The sequence below is a fragment of the Camelus ferus genome, chromosome 20 (genome assembly GCF_009834535.1).
Source record: "Camelus ferus isolate YT-003-E chromosome 20, BCGSAC_Cfer_1.0, whole genome shotgun sequence".
Classification (NCBI taxonomy): domain Eukaryota; kingdom Metazoa; phylum Chordata; class Mammalia; order Artiodactyla; family Camelidae; genus Camelus; species Camelus ferus.
The window spans coordinates 38,574,225-38,591,015 of record NC_045715.1 but is presented as its reverse complement, the minus strand read 5'-3'; the positions used below and the strand labels follow the sequence as shown (position 1 = coordinate 38,591,015).

The 16,791-nt window shown below is 42.3% G+C and overlaps 1 protein-coding gene and 1 non-coding gene across 2 annotated transcripts in view; one reads left to right on the top strand and one right to left on the bottom strand.

Moving 5' to 3' along the window:
- The window catches only part of PRIM2 (DNA primase subunit 2), a 213,720-nt gene that overhangs the window by 53,435 nt on the left and 143,494 nt on the right, over nt 1-16,791 (bottom strand).
- Nucleotides 16,145-16,248, top strand: LOC116658410. The gene has a single exon (XR_004313789.1). It is a non-coding gene; the product is annotated as a U6 spliceosomal RNA (small nuclear RNA).

The following is a 16,791-nucleotide window of genomic DNA, read 5'->3' as shown; positions in this document are numbered from 1 at the left end:
TGTTTTCCTAACAGTTACTACAGTTTTTGAATATCTGGTTTGGGTGGCTGGTAGAATTAAAAATGCAAGTGTGGGACAGTTTCATCTCTAAAAAGCGAACTGACAGCTACTGAGTGTTGATTATATGTAAGGCACGGTTCTCAGCCCTTTCCTTGCATCAACTTCGTTTAATCACTACAACAGTCCTTTAAGGCGGACACTATTAGGATCCTCATTTTACAGACAAGGAAACTAGATTGTGGAAAGTTTAAGAAATCTGCCAAAAATCAGGTTACAGCTGCTAAGTGGACAGATCTACAGCAGAAATATGAATCCAAGCAATCTGATTTCCAAGCACTCAACCGCTCTGGGAAACTACCTCTGTAGTTTATCAGGTAAAAAGACTGACTCTTTCCTAAATTTATTTAGGGGGCGGGGAAACAAAGAGAGGAAAGAGGAATTACCCTAAGTCGCCCTAAATCTCACTCTAGAACTTCTGAAGCAAGAACTTGTTACGCTGTAGGCCCACTGGCTCCCATTGGCGGTGCGTCCGAGATAACTAGAAGTGGTCTTCGGTCTAATTCTGAGATGTGCACGTTAGTAGGTTTGTGACTTTAGGCAATTCATTCAACTTTTTTGAGATTTGATCCCAAACTATAAATTGTGATTCAAAAATACTGCCTTCGTGATAAAGCAAATACCCAAGACAGAGAGGGAACGTTTTTCACAGAAGAATTCCAGCTCATAAATGTAGAAGTGAAAGTAAGACAGCTAATCTGGGAAATCAATAGGCAGTCAACGGATAAAACCACTAGATGGGAAGTTACGGGAACTTTACAACAGAAGGTTCAGGCTACCGATACGCCTCCTAACGGGACACAAGATTCGAAAAACAAAGTACCACTTACGAAGGATTCTCGCCACAAAGGTTGAACCTAAAATTTACGAAAGTCTTTACAGCTAACTTCAATTTACAGGAAAAATGGTAACAAATTAAATGATGCCACAGGAAGCAAACAAATAAATCCAGAATGTGAAACATTCTATAGAATAACTGGTTCATTTCTTCAACAAGCTATAGACTGATAAAACAAGCAAAAAGAAAAAAGAAAGAAAAAAGAAAGAAAAGGGGAGGTAAATGATGGATCACTAGAAGAGATTAATGAGACAACAGCCAAGTGTAACATGTGTAGATCCCGGTTCAAATAAATCAGATGTGAAAAAGATGTATTTTTAGGCAAATTTGAATGTGCCCTAGATACTAGATGTTATCCAAAAAAATTACTGTTACTTTTGCCAAGTGCTAAGATAATGGTGCTACAATTATGTGAGAGAAATGTCCATATATTCTCGAGATACAAACTGAAGTATAGGTATCACATGACACTGTCTAGAACTTGCCTTAAAATACTCCAGCTAAAATACAAAGAATGAAAAGGGATAAATAAGACAAATATGGAAATACTAAAAATTGATATGTTTTATTTTAAGACACATCAAGAAACTATGTGCTTAAAATGTTTCTCTTTAATTAGCAACACTGCGGGGAAAGTCCCCTCGGGACTTAGAGGCAAAGGCGGAGACCCCAAACCAGCTGGTTTTCCTTGTCAGGCGGGAGCAGAGCTTTTACCCCCGGCCAGACCCCCTCCAGCTCTGGTCACAGCCTCCTCTCTATAGCCAGGTCCCAGGTTTGTTGGCTGCACCCCGGCACGTGCAGATTTGCGTTTGTACATGTTTGAAGTTTTTCATAATGTGAAAATTTTAAGAAGTATTTCCTCCACCTGTTTCAGAAGCCCCTGTGATGATCATTGATTAAAAGTATGCAAAGTAGCTAAAACACCCATCAGGTATCTGATGAATGTGAGTTTAGAAAATGAATAAAGAAAAAAAAAATTAAAGAATCCATGCTCTAACTTCAGCGTCTGCAAACTATGCCAGGACCACAGGTCACATCCAGACAATCACCTGTTTTTGTCGTAATAACATCGTCTCACCCATTGGTTTAGCTGTTGTCTGTGGGTGTTTGCAGGCTACACGCGACGTCAGAGTAAGTGTAATGGAAACACATGCGCTACAAAGCCAAAAATATCTACCATCGCTCCCTGTAAACAAAGTTTACTTACCCCTATGCTAAATTCTATATTTTCACCATCTCTTTGAAAGGAAATTTAGCCTTGAAAGATTTTTGGGGAGCCTTTCTCCTGAAAATTTACCAAGGATTTTCCCTATGTTAGCTTCTGACAAATAAAAACAAAACTGCTCACAAAGTAGGGCTTAGCTAGCCTCATACTTTTGTTCCATAAGTGAATAAATCATTTCATAGCTTTAAGGCAGTTATTTTCCTGCTAAATCTAGAAGTTTATAATGAAAGCAAATAAGCCAAAAAAGCCAAGGTGTAAAAAATAATTATAATAAAAACTTACAGAAAAATAATAATAAATTATTTATTATTATTATTATTATTTGACTTCAAGTTCACTGGGTTTAATAAAACAACCCAAGGGAAACGATATATTACCTGTTTTGACACATTACAACCGAAGGGGTCTCTTCACTTAGGGAGGGAAGGAAGAGAAAACTCACACTCACATAAGATGCTGGAATTTCTCCTTGTGAATCAGCAAAGAGCACTGTAAGCCCACGGGCCACTTTTTCTAACTGTAAACTTCTGTGTATTTTGGATTAATAGTTTAAACACATTCTTTGGCAGTCTTCAACTTAGCTTACATAACCTTCGGGTACACCCATGAGCTGATTAGTAATTTAAGGCCTGAGAAAAGCAAAGTTTCAGAGGGAAATATACTGAGACGGGAATGGGTTTAATATGCAAGTGCACTAGCTAAGGGGCATAATTAAAACGACATCACTCCTTTAAATCTACATAATTATGTCCCAAAGACACTTCTCATTAGTATCTTTTACTCTGCCACTAAACCAGAAAGGGCCTCAGGTCTACACGGTTGGGAAATAAATAAAAAATTACAAAGTGAAGACATATACAAGTCAAATAAAATACCTGCACAATTCAGCTAGTGAACTTTCCTTTTTTAGGTGATACATAAAATCCACCAGTCACCCTTCACTGTTAGCGCATCCACAACAAAATATACTACCGTAATACTTACTGTAGGTGACCTTATGCCCCAAGTTCCCGGGGGAAAAAGTAACCAGAAAGATTCAATAGACTACGTTTAATATCACAGAGGAAAGGCTGCTTCCTCCGGCACTAACTCAACTGGACGCCCCTCCTAACCCGCACTATCTTTACTATGTGATGGCAAGTGATGTCTGTAACGCTCAGCCTGCAGCAGGTCCAAATCCTGAAGTTCATCCTAACTCATTAAACAAGAGATGAGAGCATGTTCAGTGTACTTCTGGTAGTGAGCACACTTCATAATATTCTCATTATTTTAAGATTAGTCATGTATTTAACGTATACGGGGCAACGGCCAACCGAGACGCTGTTCAAGTCAAAGTCAGGCACGCACAGGGGCCATACTGAGAAGCTCTTATATTACGGTCAATAACTCACAGGGGGGAACATCACTCTCAAAATCTGGGGCATGAAACTCTTTGGGGCACTAATAGAAATCCTTCTAAGGGCTTGAAGGAATTTTAAATCGCTTTTAGAGAAAATACTGGCCTGAACAGTGGCCCTTCTTCCCCCTGCTCTATTGACACTGATCAAATCTTCCGAGATAAGAGCTGGAAAAGCAATTGGGAAGCCACTGCAATAACCCAAATGAGCGGTGGGGAGGGTGTGGACCAGCGCTGCAGCAGCTGGGACGGTGAGAAGGGAGACTTTCAAGGCTGAGCCAAAAGGACTCGCTGAGAGCTTAGGCACGAGAGAAAACAAGGGTCAACGAGGTTTCTGATCTGAGCAACTGGGAGAACAGAACCGCAGTCATCTGAGGTGGCAAGGGCTGGAGTCGGTTTGGGGCAGGCTGGTGGACCAGGAGCTCACTTCTGGAGACTTTGCTTCAAATATTATTGCATTTGTATGATCTAGAATCTACATCATAAGGAGGCACATGGACTTCACAGAGAAGGACAGCCTGGGGAGATACACTAGAAGCCTTCAAAAAGGATGAGTTCATCTAGGGAGTCAGTATAGATTTTAAAAAATGAAAGAAAGAAAAAGACTATGCTGTGTCCCAGGTCACAGAACTACTGAAAAAGAAGAACACCGCCACGGAGATGCTGACTGTCTACGGTGATCAAGCCCTTCAAGTACCCCACGAACTCTCCCGAACCAGTCCTTCAAATTCTGATCAAAGGGTAAATTCGTCTTTGCTGCAACCGAAGAAAGATGGTTACTGTGACATCAACCAGATGGGGCCGTGCGCTGAGTAGCTCCTTGGATACAATTTTTTTTTTGATGGGGGAGGTAATTAGATTTATTTATTTATTGAATGGAGGGACTGGGGATGGAACCCAGGACCTCGTGCATGCTAGGCATGGTGCTCTACCTCTGAGCTGTACCCTCCCACTTCGGATATGATTCTGGGAAAGGCACAAGTTGCTGAAAGCAGAGGCATGGGCAAGGCCGAGGAACGGACGGTGAATTCCCTACAAGAGGTGACTCATGGAGTCAGGTGGTAACAGCTCTACTGAGATGACGACACAGGCTGATGGGAGACCCAAGTGCTCTCTGCCGCGACAACTTCCACGGTCAACCCAAATCCTCTCCGCGTGCCCCCCTAAGTCAAGTATCCAAACCTGTGTGACAAACACGAAATATCTGAGAGGCACTGATCTCAATCATCCGTGGATCACCTCAAGGCCTAAAAGGTAGATTTTAAGTGACTACCTAAAAGTTAGCATTTCGGCACTCATTAGAAACACTGAGCTCTGAAAAGATCTCATCTCAGCGCTCACCACCAACGTTCTTTGGACATCTGACATTCTAAAGGAGAATCCAAAGTCATGTATCAAGGAACCGCTCGCTCAGATCTTCTAATCTCTCTCCCTGATCTTAACAGATCACCACACAGCAATGAAACTGGCCTGCAACTTCTCAGGGTCCAGCGAGAATACTTTCACTGAGACTGAATAACACCATGCACTCACAGTCAGCTTTTACAAAGGTTCGATATCAGACTGATCCACTTGAGAAATGAAGCTGAGTCTGCAGCCAGACCGTGGTAGGAAAGGTCCTCCACTGTGTCAGCAACAGCCTTTACACAAATCCTACATGGACCGCGAAATGCAAGCCCCAACTCCACATGCTCAAATCCCACGCCGTTCAAGTTCAATTCAAATACCCATTTCCCATGAAGACCTCTCCGAGCGCCTGGGGGATGTAATGTCTCATGACTCTGCCCTCACACTGTACTTATCACTGTGTGCCTCACATTAAATGAGGACTAAAGGGGGGTGTTTTATTGATCATCATCTATACACTAGACACTGGGCTAATAAGCAGTAGGCTAAGAGTATCGTCAAGCGTAATTCCATCACGATCCTTATTTGAGGGATGAGAAAACCGAAGCTGGGAGATGCTCACTTTTCCAGGTCACACAACTAATCATCAGCAGATGGGGTCCGAGCTCTGGTCTGACTCCAAAGTCTAGGTTTTCCCTCTCATACCACATTTCCTCCCCTTCCTGACCTACTCCGCTCAAGATTCTAGAGTTTTATTTATTAAGGTATGGGAAAGATTTCCAGGTATCCAATAAATGCTACTTGAGTTTAAACCTGAAAAATAAATGGTCTCCCTCACCTCAGAAAGCTCACAATTAATGAGAAGGTGATCCAGTGGTTGTGTTATAAGAAGAAAGAAGTTGTATCAGTCTGGTCTGGACTGTATCCCTTGAGTCATGTCTTAGGCATATTTTTTCACTCACAGTCTTTAAAGCTTTGATACACAGAGAGTTTAAATACTAATAAAATTTGATTTCACTCCAAAAATGAGGATAATGGGGTCTTCCTTCCCCCCTCAGCTAAATTTAGGGCAGTGAAGTTACCTAGGTGTTCAGCAATGCCTACTTCTGTTTCATACAATTTGTTTTTTATTTTTCATCTTTCTAAATGAAGAGGACAACTCCATCAGAGCATCCTGAGCGTCGGCGGAATGGCCTATCCGGGAGACAGGAGGGTCCCGTGAACCCTGGACCTTCCACTCACTAGGAAATTCCCAGAGCTTCAGGGTGCCTCTTTGAAAGATTCAGATAATCACAATGCCCACTCTCATGTGAATTCCTGACGACCAAATAAGAACATTTACATAAAGTGCCAGGCACACTGCAGGACTCAGTAAATGCTAGTAGCAACCCTCACTTTAACAAATTCCTCCAAACAGCTGATCCATGCCGGGGACAGCGGGTTTACGCCACATCCGTCCTCTTTTCTAAGAGCCATTTAAAGCACTAAACATGTTCCTAAGAAAAGAAGTAACTTTTTTTTTTTTACTTCATATGCCTCTGTCAACAACCTCCAATGTCATATCCCTTATTGATAGCTGTTTTTCCCCCTCACTGCTGATAAACCTTACAGACAGTAAAGGAAATGTTCTCTTTTCGGGTTGGGTTTATCTGGATGAAGAGAAAACAGTACACGCCATTCAGTCCGGCACTCAGGGTCCGCTTGTCTAAGGATAAGCAGAGGTCAGGAGGGCAAGTTACCCGCGGGAGGGCTTCCCTAACACAGCGACCACACGCTCCTGATCAGCTATACCTTTACATGAAACCTATGTCTCTATTACTACACAGAAGTTCAAATACGAAGGGGTGGGAAGTAGCAGAGCCTGCAACTCTTACTGAGGGAAACGAACAGCTTGACACACGAGCACCATTGTTAACCAATGAATACATATCATGGAAAGACTGGATACACAGCTTTCTGTCTCTGCAATGAGGGCGGGGAGAGGATAAATGCTGTAAGGTAGAGTCCCTGCTACTCAGACACTTAAAATCTGGTTGACATTCTTAAAAGGGGTGCTGAGGCGCATGGTCACTGCTGGCTCAGACATTTAGGAGAAAACCAACATGGGGGGGGCGGGGGCTGGGCCTTATTAGATAGACAGGAAGGCTTCTCTGGCTCCGACCAACAGTGGCTCAAACCAAATCTAATTCCTCCTCAGTAGTACTGAAATTAATTCTAGCCAGCTGCCCACAGATCCTTCAGAATTACCTCTCCCATCAGAGTACAGCCTCCCCCTTTTCTCCAGGCAATCAATTTATCCAACCTAGAGACGGACTAAAATTATCTTTAAAAAAATCACATGAAGTTCTAGGAACGACCTTGAATGTGAGCATCTAAATGTAACAAAAATATAGCTTTGAAAACAACGTTTACAAGTAAACCGTAGGTGTCATGGGCTCCACTAAAAGGAGTTATCGTTAACTGGCTGAAATGAAACATAATACGGCTGTAAACAGGGATTAAATGGCATTACCACAGCATTATTCAAATTGCGTCCTTTGTGTGAAAGGCCTCAAGGTACAATCAATACGTTAATAATTAAAACACATAAAACTGTAGCAGACAACAAAGACCATAAAATTGTGCTAAAGTAATGTTTAACTGTTGACTTATCAGAAAGAGCCCATTATTAAGACAGATTTTTTTGGTGCTATTTCAGAAGGCCCATAAATTGAAAAAAAACAGTAAGAGACGGAGAACGCCTTATGTCAGGTACTTTTCGGGAATCCTCTTGGCTCTGGTTCTTTGCAGTAAGAACTTGGAAACTGCAGAAGCATCTGCCTGCACTTCTGTGCGGCCAAGGCAACACTGGGAAAGGGAAACAGAAGCAGGAAGAGGGGACCAGAAGTAGCCTTAAGTGTTAGGACATCCTTGAAATTCCAAGAATCAAGCTAAGTGTTTGTGCTGTCACAGTGTCACTGAAGGATGGGGAGACCCAGACCCCCAAGCAAGCGGGAGAGCCACGGCCTTGCTGGTGAGCTAACACCAGGCACAGCAGGAAGCGGGAAGCAAGGGCCACCGAAGCCCCCGCAGCACTAGGAAGGAACCACGCCCACCTCCAAAGAATAAAGAATGCGACACTTCTTGGAAAAATAAGAAAACAGGAAAAATACTTTATGATCTCTCGAATTACCTTGAATGAAATCATTTTTGGTAGCAAATAATACATTCCAATATACTGATAAAATGACCATGTCCTAGATTTATATTTTTCTAAATATAGTTTTCAAGGGGAATTTTTTAATGGTTTAAAACCAAAAGTAGAGACAAAAGCGTAACTGTGATAAAACTTGGATCTAAGAGAATTAATCCACATACATTCTTTCCCTCTGTTGATAAAGAAACATCACATCTATGATAAAATTTAAAAACATCAAAGTGGAAAGCAAAATTCATCTTCAAGTGGGTTTAAAAGTAGTCATATCTAAATTATCATATTTATACCCCTAAGCATGTCTTTAATCTCCACGTTTCCAGAGAAAAGTCAGTCTTCACCACTCTGACTTTACCTTGACACATGCATCAAATGGACAACACTGTTCGCCACCACCAGCTAACGACGGTGCTGCATTGTATTACTTCCTGACATTCACTCTTTCTGGCCAGTGCTTTGCTTCCCAGCGCACAGTGAGGGTGGCGCTCAGGGATCCACCTGCAGAGTGGAAAAAGTATAAGGGGCCGAAGCGAAGAAGAAAGAGAAACAGAAGGTTGATATAAAGGGCCTTTTTAGCTGCAAAGATGTGAAGGAAAAATAAAGGATACTGTAGCTAAAGGATTAATTTAGCCCAAGACCCATAGCCCATCCTGTAGGCATCAAGCATTTCTCTTTTGGGTATCTTTCTAGTGAGGGGAAAAGGCAGGAATTCTTTTGAGATTTAGGGAAGTTAGCAGGAACATCACCTTTCTCCCTCTCACTTAGGACCTTGACTAAATCACGGGACCCTCGTGTGGAGGGGTGGCTGAGCCTTGCTGTGCTCATCCCTCTAGGCTGAATGGATCAGAGGTCTGAGGACAAGAGAGTCCGCCCCAGTCAGTCATAGAGTGACCCCAAAGCCCGGTACCCCCTTTAAACCATCACCCCTGAAAACAAAGGGTCCAACACGGCCTCCCTGGCTGAAACCCGAGGTGCCGTGGGCCTGGCGCGGGCTGGATGTCTGCCTGGCCGCCCAGCCCTGCTTCCTGCCTGACTCCCCCGTGCTCCGCTGTCTCTGCCTGGCCCTCCCTCAGCCCCTGACTTTTGGCAGGATCTGGTTACATTGCAGCTCAACTTACAGAAAGTCCTGTCACCGCAGCCAAGGGCTCGAAGATCCAGTGTCTGCAACTTGTGGGTAAATCTGGACAGCTTTCCTTGCGTCCAGTTTTCCTCATCCTGAAACGGCGAGGACTGACGTTTGCTCCTCTGTACCCACTAAGACGTGGTAAATCTCACCAGTTTTGCCTGAGAGTTCTTGGTTGCCAACAATGCCAAACCCAGAACTCTCATGCAAAATGCAAGTTGTGAGCAAAATGTCACCTGTCGTTGGTCACCTTCCCCGACTACCCTAGTCAAAACTACACTCCCTAACTTTTCCCTGCAAAATTTTCTCCTTAGCATTTATCATCGACTAATATATACTTGTTTACTGTATCTCCCCCACCAAAATATGAACTCCAGAGGCGCTGGCCCTTCTGTCTGTTTGCTCACTGCTGTGCCTCTAGCATCTAGAAGAGGTTCTGGGATACAGCAGATGCTCTATGAACACTTGTGAAATGGATAAATAAAACACAGTCTTACACAGCCACTGAGGCAAAGACGGGTGGCTTGGGCAGATCTGGAGAGCACCAAAGAAAAGGACAAGACTCTTCTAAGGCTCCCAAGTCAAAAGCAATCTACCTCTCAGGGGTCGCATCAACGTGGCCCTCACCACCTTTTCACCCGAACATTGACACCTCATTCTCCTCTGAACCTGTATTCTCACTTAAAAGCCTTGCTCACCCTTAAAAGCTGGCATTCTTGCCGGTCCAAAACATGAACCGTGGAGACCTCCCCTTGAGTAAACATCCCTCCGGTTCCTTAGCTGGTTGGGATTCCTCCTCTCCTGACTAAGCTGCACACAATTGCACTATTAAAACACAGCCACTCTCTGGGTCCCCACAGCTGTGGGAACTTACAGCCTCTTACTATATAAAGAGAAATGCACGTGGACAGGTGCGAAATAGCTATTTGGTTATTTTTTTTTAATAAAATGAAATCCTACTTGACAAAGAAGTGAAGTAACTGGAAAGATGGTGCCAAGTAATTTTTTTTAAGCAAAAACAAGAAAAAATTAATCAAGACAGATTTACAAGAACATGATGAGTGATAAAGACACAGTGGGTCATGGAAGAAAACCACTTGTGACCCCTCGAGATTCTTCAGTTTAATAAATCTTTCAGAGGGAACATCCCCTCGCGTCAGAAATCTGACCCATCCTGGAGCTTATACACTCAACTTATCTGGGGAAACGTACTACCAGGGTATACCCTGGAACCTTCACCTCGGACCTCCTTATTGTCACTCTCTCCTGAGAGCACTGCACGGACTAACAACAAAAATTCAGCCTGCCTTGTAAAATGCTGGGTACAATGTCATTTTAATGCAGCGTAATCCATAAGGTGTCGCTGATAAGACAACAGCTCTAAATGAACGATTCAAGTGGAAGTCTTCTACCTGTTATCTCATTTTCATAATTTGAGGCTTGAAAAGCAATTATTACTAAAGCTACTTTTACCAGAATCGTGTTGGAAGGGAGGGCTGACGTCACCTGTTTTATTCTGATGATTGACTTAACACAATACATAACTGAACTGAAAATCTGACCAGCTAGCCCCTTGACAATCCATGAAAGCAAGTGCATCCTGCTCAAGCCTGTGTTTAAATATTAATCCTACCCTGTGCTCCCTAGACTTTGTCTTCCAAATGCGACGCAAGGCACAGAGACGAGGTGGACCCTTCACATCTTTATTGCACATTAAAGTACTTAGAAGAGACAATGTAACAGAAACGTCGTAGCATGAAACTTTAAAAAAAAAACATTCTAGAGACATGGTAACAGCTAAGGCTACCTTTAAAACTGTAACTCAGGAACAACAGGGACAAAAATTAGACTTCTTTTACAAGAAACTACTTTTGCTACATTCAGTTACTTTCCTAGGATACAGCTAATGTGAATTTTCAGGCAAAATCAAGTTTTCTTCAAAAGAAAAGCCAAAAATGTAACCAATTAAACTAATTAAGGTTTGCATCTACAAGTTCACAGGTTTACAAATATACCGAGAAAACATGCAAATGATTATAGACTAACTCATTTACCAATGTTTTAAAATGTATTAACTACCATTGGTTTAGCACTTCACAAATTACATAGTATTTCATGGATATTCTTATTTCTTTGCAAAGTTTTAGTCAGCATTACATTACTGTTGTTCCCTTTTTAATGACGATGTGATGGAAGCCCTGGTGATGAAACATAGAACCAAAAACCTCCACTCTAAACTGTTCCCACCTGGGTGTAACTGGGTCACACATGCCCATCTTCTAAACAGCGTGCCTGTCTGTTCTCCCCTTGGGAGCACCGGGGACAGCGCACGGTCTGGAACAAAACACATCTGGGTTCTGACTCAGGTCTGATCAGGAACTACCCCTGCTGCCCACAGAAAAGTCACGAAACTCTCTACAAACGGAGGGTATCTATCTCACAGGGTTGTTGTGAGAGTAAATGAAATAAGGAACACAGAAAGGACTGAATAACAGCACGCCTGCCTGGCCGGTTCCTAAACCTGGATAAATTCTACCTTATGTCCTCTCTGCTTCTGTTCTAAGGCCACAAGGATTGCTGGAGGAAGCAAGAGAACAGTGCTGACCTAGCCGATTACAAATTTATGGTCTAGCACAGCTTCTCTCAGCAGCAAACGAGACGTAAATAATAAATAACACCCGTCTCCCAGGACTGTTTTAAGGATTCCACAAGATGGTATATGTAAAGGATGAACTACAGTGTCCAGCATGTGCTAGGCAGGCAGGAGATGGTCAAACTGTAATCGTCCCACAGGCTTTTCCCCCTTCGCACTGATCACGTGTGAACTCCTGTGCACATGCCAGGAAGGTGCTCCTCCTCCGTAAGCACACGGAGCAGGCACTCTGCCCAGGCCTGCACACAGAGGAACCACATGGGAACTCAGTCTGACTCGAAGTCTGTACTCTGTATTAGTTCTTTCCAACCTTTTTCATGTCACTAAGCACATAGGAAATGATATTTGTAAGGCACTCTAGAAGAAATGGAGGAAGCTACTCAGAGTTGAAGGCAGCTAACTTGGAGAACCCCCGGCCCAGCCTCGCTTCCTCGAGGGTTCCTGGGATTGACGTCCGGGAGCACAGGGAGTCATCAGCAGTGCATCGGCAGAGGGACTCTGCTGTACGTATCCATTTACTATGGGCCAGTACCTGACATGCTGCGGGGATTCAAACGTGTGTGTGGGGGTTATGGATAAAGGACAACAGCATACTCAAATCACCAACAGAAATGGACAGAACAAATAGCTGAAGATGCTCAGTGGTTATTTTGATACCCCAGTAACCACACTGATTTCTGTCAGGGCAATAACTCAAAGACGGGCTCTCAGTCTTCAGTGGGAGTCAGTTTCACCTTCACCTGGAAGGCTTGTGAAACCACCCGCCTCTGGAGCCTGATTCAGAGAGTTAGCATTTCTGACAAATTCCCAGGTCGTGCTGAAGCTGATATGGCTGGTCTGGGTCCTGGGAGAACCTCTGGTCTTAAAAAGAAAGCCCCAGTGATAAATGTGCTTCGTATATGCACAGCCCACCAGCCAAATATGCAATCCTCAGGCAGCCAATTTCTACTGACGCAGGTCCTAGTTGGCTGGATTCTGGGACAAAAGATACGCTTTTTGCACAGCGCTAAATGCTGCTTGACCCAATTATACGAACACGTAGCAGACCTCAGGTACATTCTCACCAGGGACAGGAAGTCCAACTACACGACACGGCCTTGATCTGTGGCGTGTTTCACATCCAATAGGGCCAGGTCAAAACAAATTCAGGACAACAATGCTACAAGCAATCTGATTAAGAGGACACATTGCTTTGAATTTATTAGAAGAATTATCTGGTTCAATTTAATTCTTAACAAAGCTCATGGCTGAAGTGATTAAATATCCAAGTCCCAAGTGAAAGAATACTTTAGTGGTAAGTTTTTTCTTGCTTTCCATAGAGGTTTGATTAATTTTATCTCTTGCACACAGGGTGAGGCTTTTTCTCAGGTAGACCGGCATGTAAATAACTTCAACCAAGAAAAACTTGCATAAAATTGCACTATGATTAATTAAATATATTTTGTTTGCATAAAGCAAAGATGCATTTATTTCAGAAATCTCAGAAATTATTTAGGAAATTAGACATTCAAAGCTTTGAATTCCTCTTACAGAATCAGTCACAAATCCAAAGAATCCTATCCGACACTTAAGTGCAATTTTCAAATGTCCCCAACCCTCACTGACAAAAGTTAACCGATAAAACTTTACTGTTACATTTTTAATATATCATAAATATTTATACTTGATACAATTAAGTCTAGGAATAAAAAGCCTCTATTATGAAACTAGTATTTGGGAGTAAGGTATACCCTAAAGCAATTAGTCTGCTACAAGATCGTTCATAACAACAGAACGTTCTCCAGAAATGGTTGACATTTTAATACTAAAATCCCTTACCCTCTAGCACAATGTGTATCCAAATAAAATTGGTATTAGAAGATAGTGACGAGGTCAAGTCCACGGAGAAGTCTGAAAGCAGAGACTTACAAATGACAACCACCGATGATCACAACCCCCACACCAGCTGACAAAAATACAGACGTGGTGAGTGCGCAACAAGAAGTTACGGAAAGAGGATAAAATCACGCGTGGGCGTGCTCTGCCTGCCTTCCCCTGGCTCCCTGTCCCTGTGCTGCCATCCCTTCTCTCTGCTAATCCACGGCCTCACTTCCTCCGAGTCCTGATCCCAGACTGACGGTCAGCACACCTCCTCTAACACAACCCTGTAACAACTCCCTGACGCCACGGCACCCACCAAACCTCTCCTTTTCATCCTGTTGTGTAAACTGTTTTCGAGTTACTTCTATCTCTCAATTCACCCTATTATTTTAATAGATTTTAATCTATTTGGTTAAAAAAATGCTTTTAAAAACTCAATGTTGGTCCATATAATCAAAAATCTATATTTAAACATGCTGAGTTCGTTTGAACTATTTTAAATGGAGTAAGTGGAAACTTTGTTCATACTACTTTCTTTCTGTCCGTTAACTCCCGTAACATCCCAGATTCACTATACAATCCTAGTAAATGTTCAGAGTTATGAAACTGTGTATCTTTGAAGTTATCAACGAGCCTCCACCGCTGACCCTGGCTGGCAGCCATCTGTTTAGCAAGACCACTTCCTGCTGGCCCACTCATCTAATCCGTCTGCCTTTGGTAATCACGTAATTACAGATTCCTGCCATCTCCAAGATGGGCCACACTCTCTCATCTGCGATCCCTGCAGAACGCCGCCCCCCTCCACGTGGAATTCCCTTGTCTCCCCGGCAAACTCCCTAAGTTCACCTGCCAAGTAGGACCTCCTCACTTGGGGACACACCCCGCAGCTACTCCTGTCAGCCCCTCCTCTGCTGGCTAGAATCCACGACCACCTCTCCCCCAGCAATTATCATAATGACTTTGCGTATTTCTAGTCACCTGTTTTTTCCCAGGAGACTGTGAAGTTCTCATAAATAAGGGCTGGGCTTTTATTGCAGTATCTCTAGTCAGGGCAGTCTGTTGACTGATGGAATATGCACGTACGTGTACACACACACACACACACACGTCCCCATACTTCTCTGTACTTTTAATAAGAATCATAACTTGACTAATATATTATTTAAATATTAGTAACTAAGTATATACAGTATTTCACTAAATAATAATGATGATAATTGGTTACCATTTCTTACATGTTTGTATATTCTTGCAACCTATATTCTGATTTAGAAAAGTACATGAAAGACAACAGATCTGGCTAGCTGCTAAAATGACTACTAATATTTTACAGTTTGTCAAAAATGTACTTCTATCTAAAAAGGAAAAAAAAAAAAGGATTTATTTTCTCATACTGAAAGCCACTGTTTAAACTTTGGCAGGAGTCACCACATACCCAGCAAACACCTAGCAGCTGCCAGGTCTGGTGCTAAGCCCCCAGGACCCACAGTGGAAAAATCCTAGTCCCTGCATTCAGGGAGCTCAAAATTCCTTAAGACACACGTGCCAACAAAAATACTACAAGCTGATAACAGTGATACAGATGATGTGCACAAAGTTCAATGAGGGTAGATCAATACAGGTATTCTATTCCTAATACAGCAGGGTAAACAAGACCTGCAATTTCTGAACAACAGACCACGCATAAGGTAGCACACTAGAAGCCCTGTCCTCTACTAGGACTGCCTTTTACATCATGGGCCCCTGGGCAAGTCAATGATGAGAAACCCCTTCAAATTATGAAATCAACAACTTCTGCAAATTTCAGGCTATACTAAAATTCTTGGTTTAATTCAGCTTCAAGTTCACTATAAATAGAACAACAGCACGTTAACAAATAATTGTATAGTACCGTGCTCTGATTCATGAAGGAATTTGGGAAAAGTTGACCAAATTTTCTAGTTTTCTGTGTACTTATGGGGACTTATGATCTAGCTCATTCAATGAACATTTATTAAGTTCCTACTATGAGTTTATGTTCCAGGTGCCTGCACACACAGCAGTGAACAAGAAAGATAAGCTATCTGCTTCTCTATAGTTTTATTCTAATTGTAGGTGACAGGTAATAAATAAATACATAACCAAACAATAAATATGGTTAAGTGCCGAAAGTTGTAAGAGCGTAATCTGGGAACAAGTAACCAGGAGCCATATAAGGTGGTACCTCTATGTATCATTAATACCATCTCCTGGAGTCTGTATGCTAGTCTGGAAAACAGTTTTGAAAGAATAGAAAAATAACCAATCCAAACTAACAGCCCTGAAGAAGCATTCTGTAGACAGATGACTACTTTTCACATACACAGAGGGACTTAGTACATCGAATTCCTAATAAAAAATAACTTAACATGAGCATCAGAAACTTCAGCTGCTTCCACAGTCACATTACTACCAGTCCAGAACGACTACCAGAGCCCTCGCTTCGGCAGCACAGATACTAAAGCTGAGACAATACAGAGATTAGCATGGCCCCTGTGCAAGGGTGACACTCAAACTCATGAAGCGCTCCATACTTCTGTGTGTACGTGGATGACTAAAACATGGCGCTGTGCACCAGGAACTGACACACTGTAACTGACTATACAAACTTTTAAAAAATGGCTATCAGAGAACACAAGAATTTGTAGACTGTAATACAAAAATTGCTTCTCCTTAATAAAAGGTATCTAGGGACATGCTACTGTGATATTTATACTCTGGATGACAGTGACAAAAATGAACACATACAGTTTTAGATAATTTTATAATACAGACAAGAAGTTCCCTTCCAACATCAAGCATAAACTTAGACAGAAAAGTATTCAAAATATTAAAAAAAAAAAAGACAACTAAATATTAAGGCCTGCAACAGACCAAGCAAAGGGACGTGGGAGAAAGAGACAGTCACTGATCAGGCTGTCAATGCCCAGAGGACAGAGCTTAATTATCAGTGAAGACAGGTTTTAAAACAAATCCGTAAAAATCTGTAAGCCTTTTTATAATATATTATAAATAAAAGAGGCTGAACTATTTTTTAAAAAGTATAAAGCTAGAGTTGCGTTATGGACTGAACTGCATCCT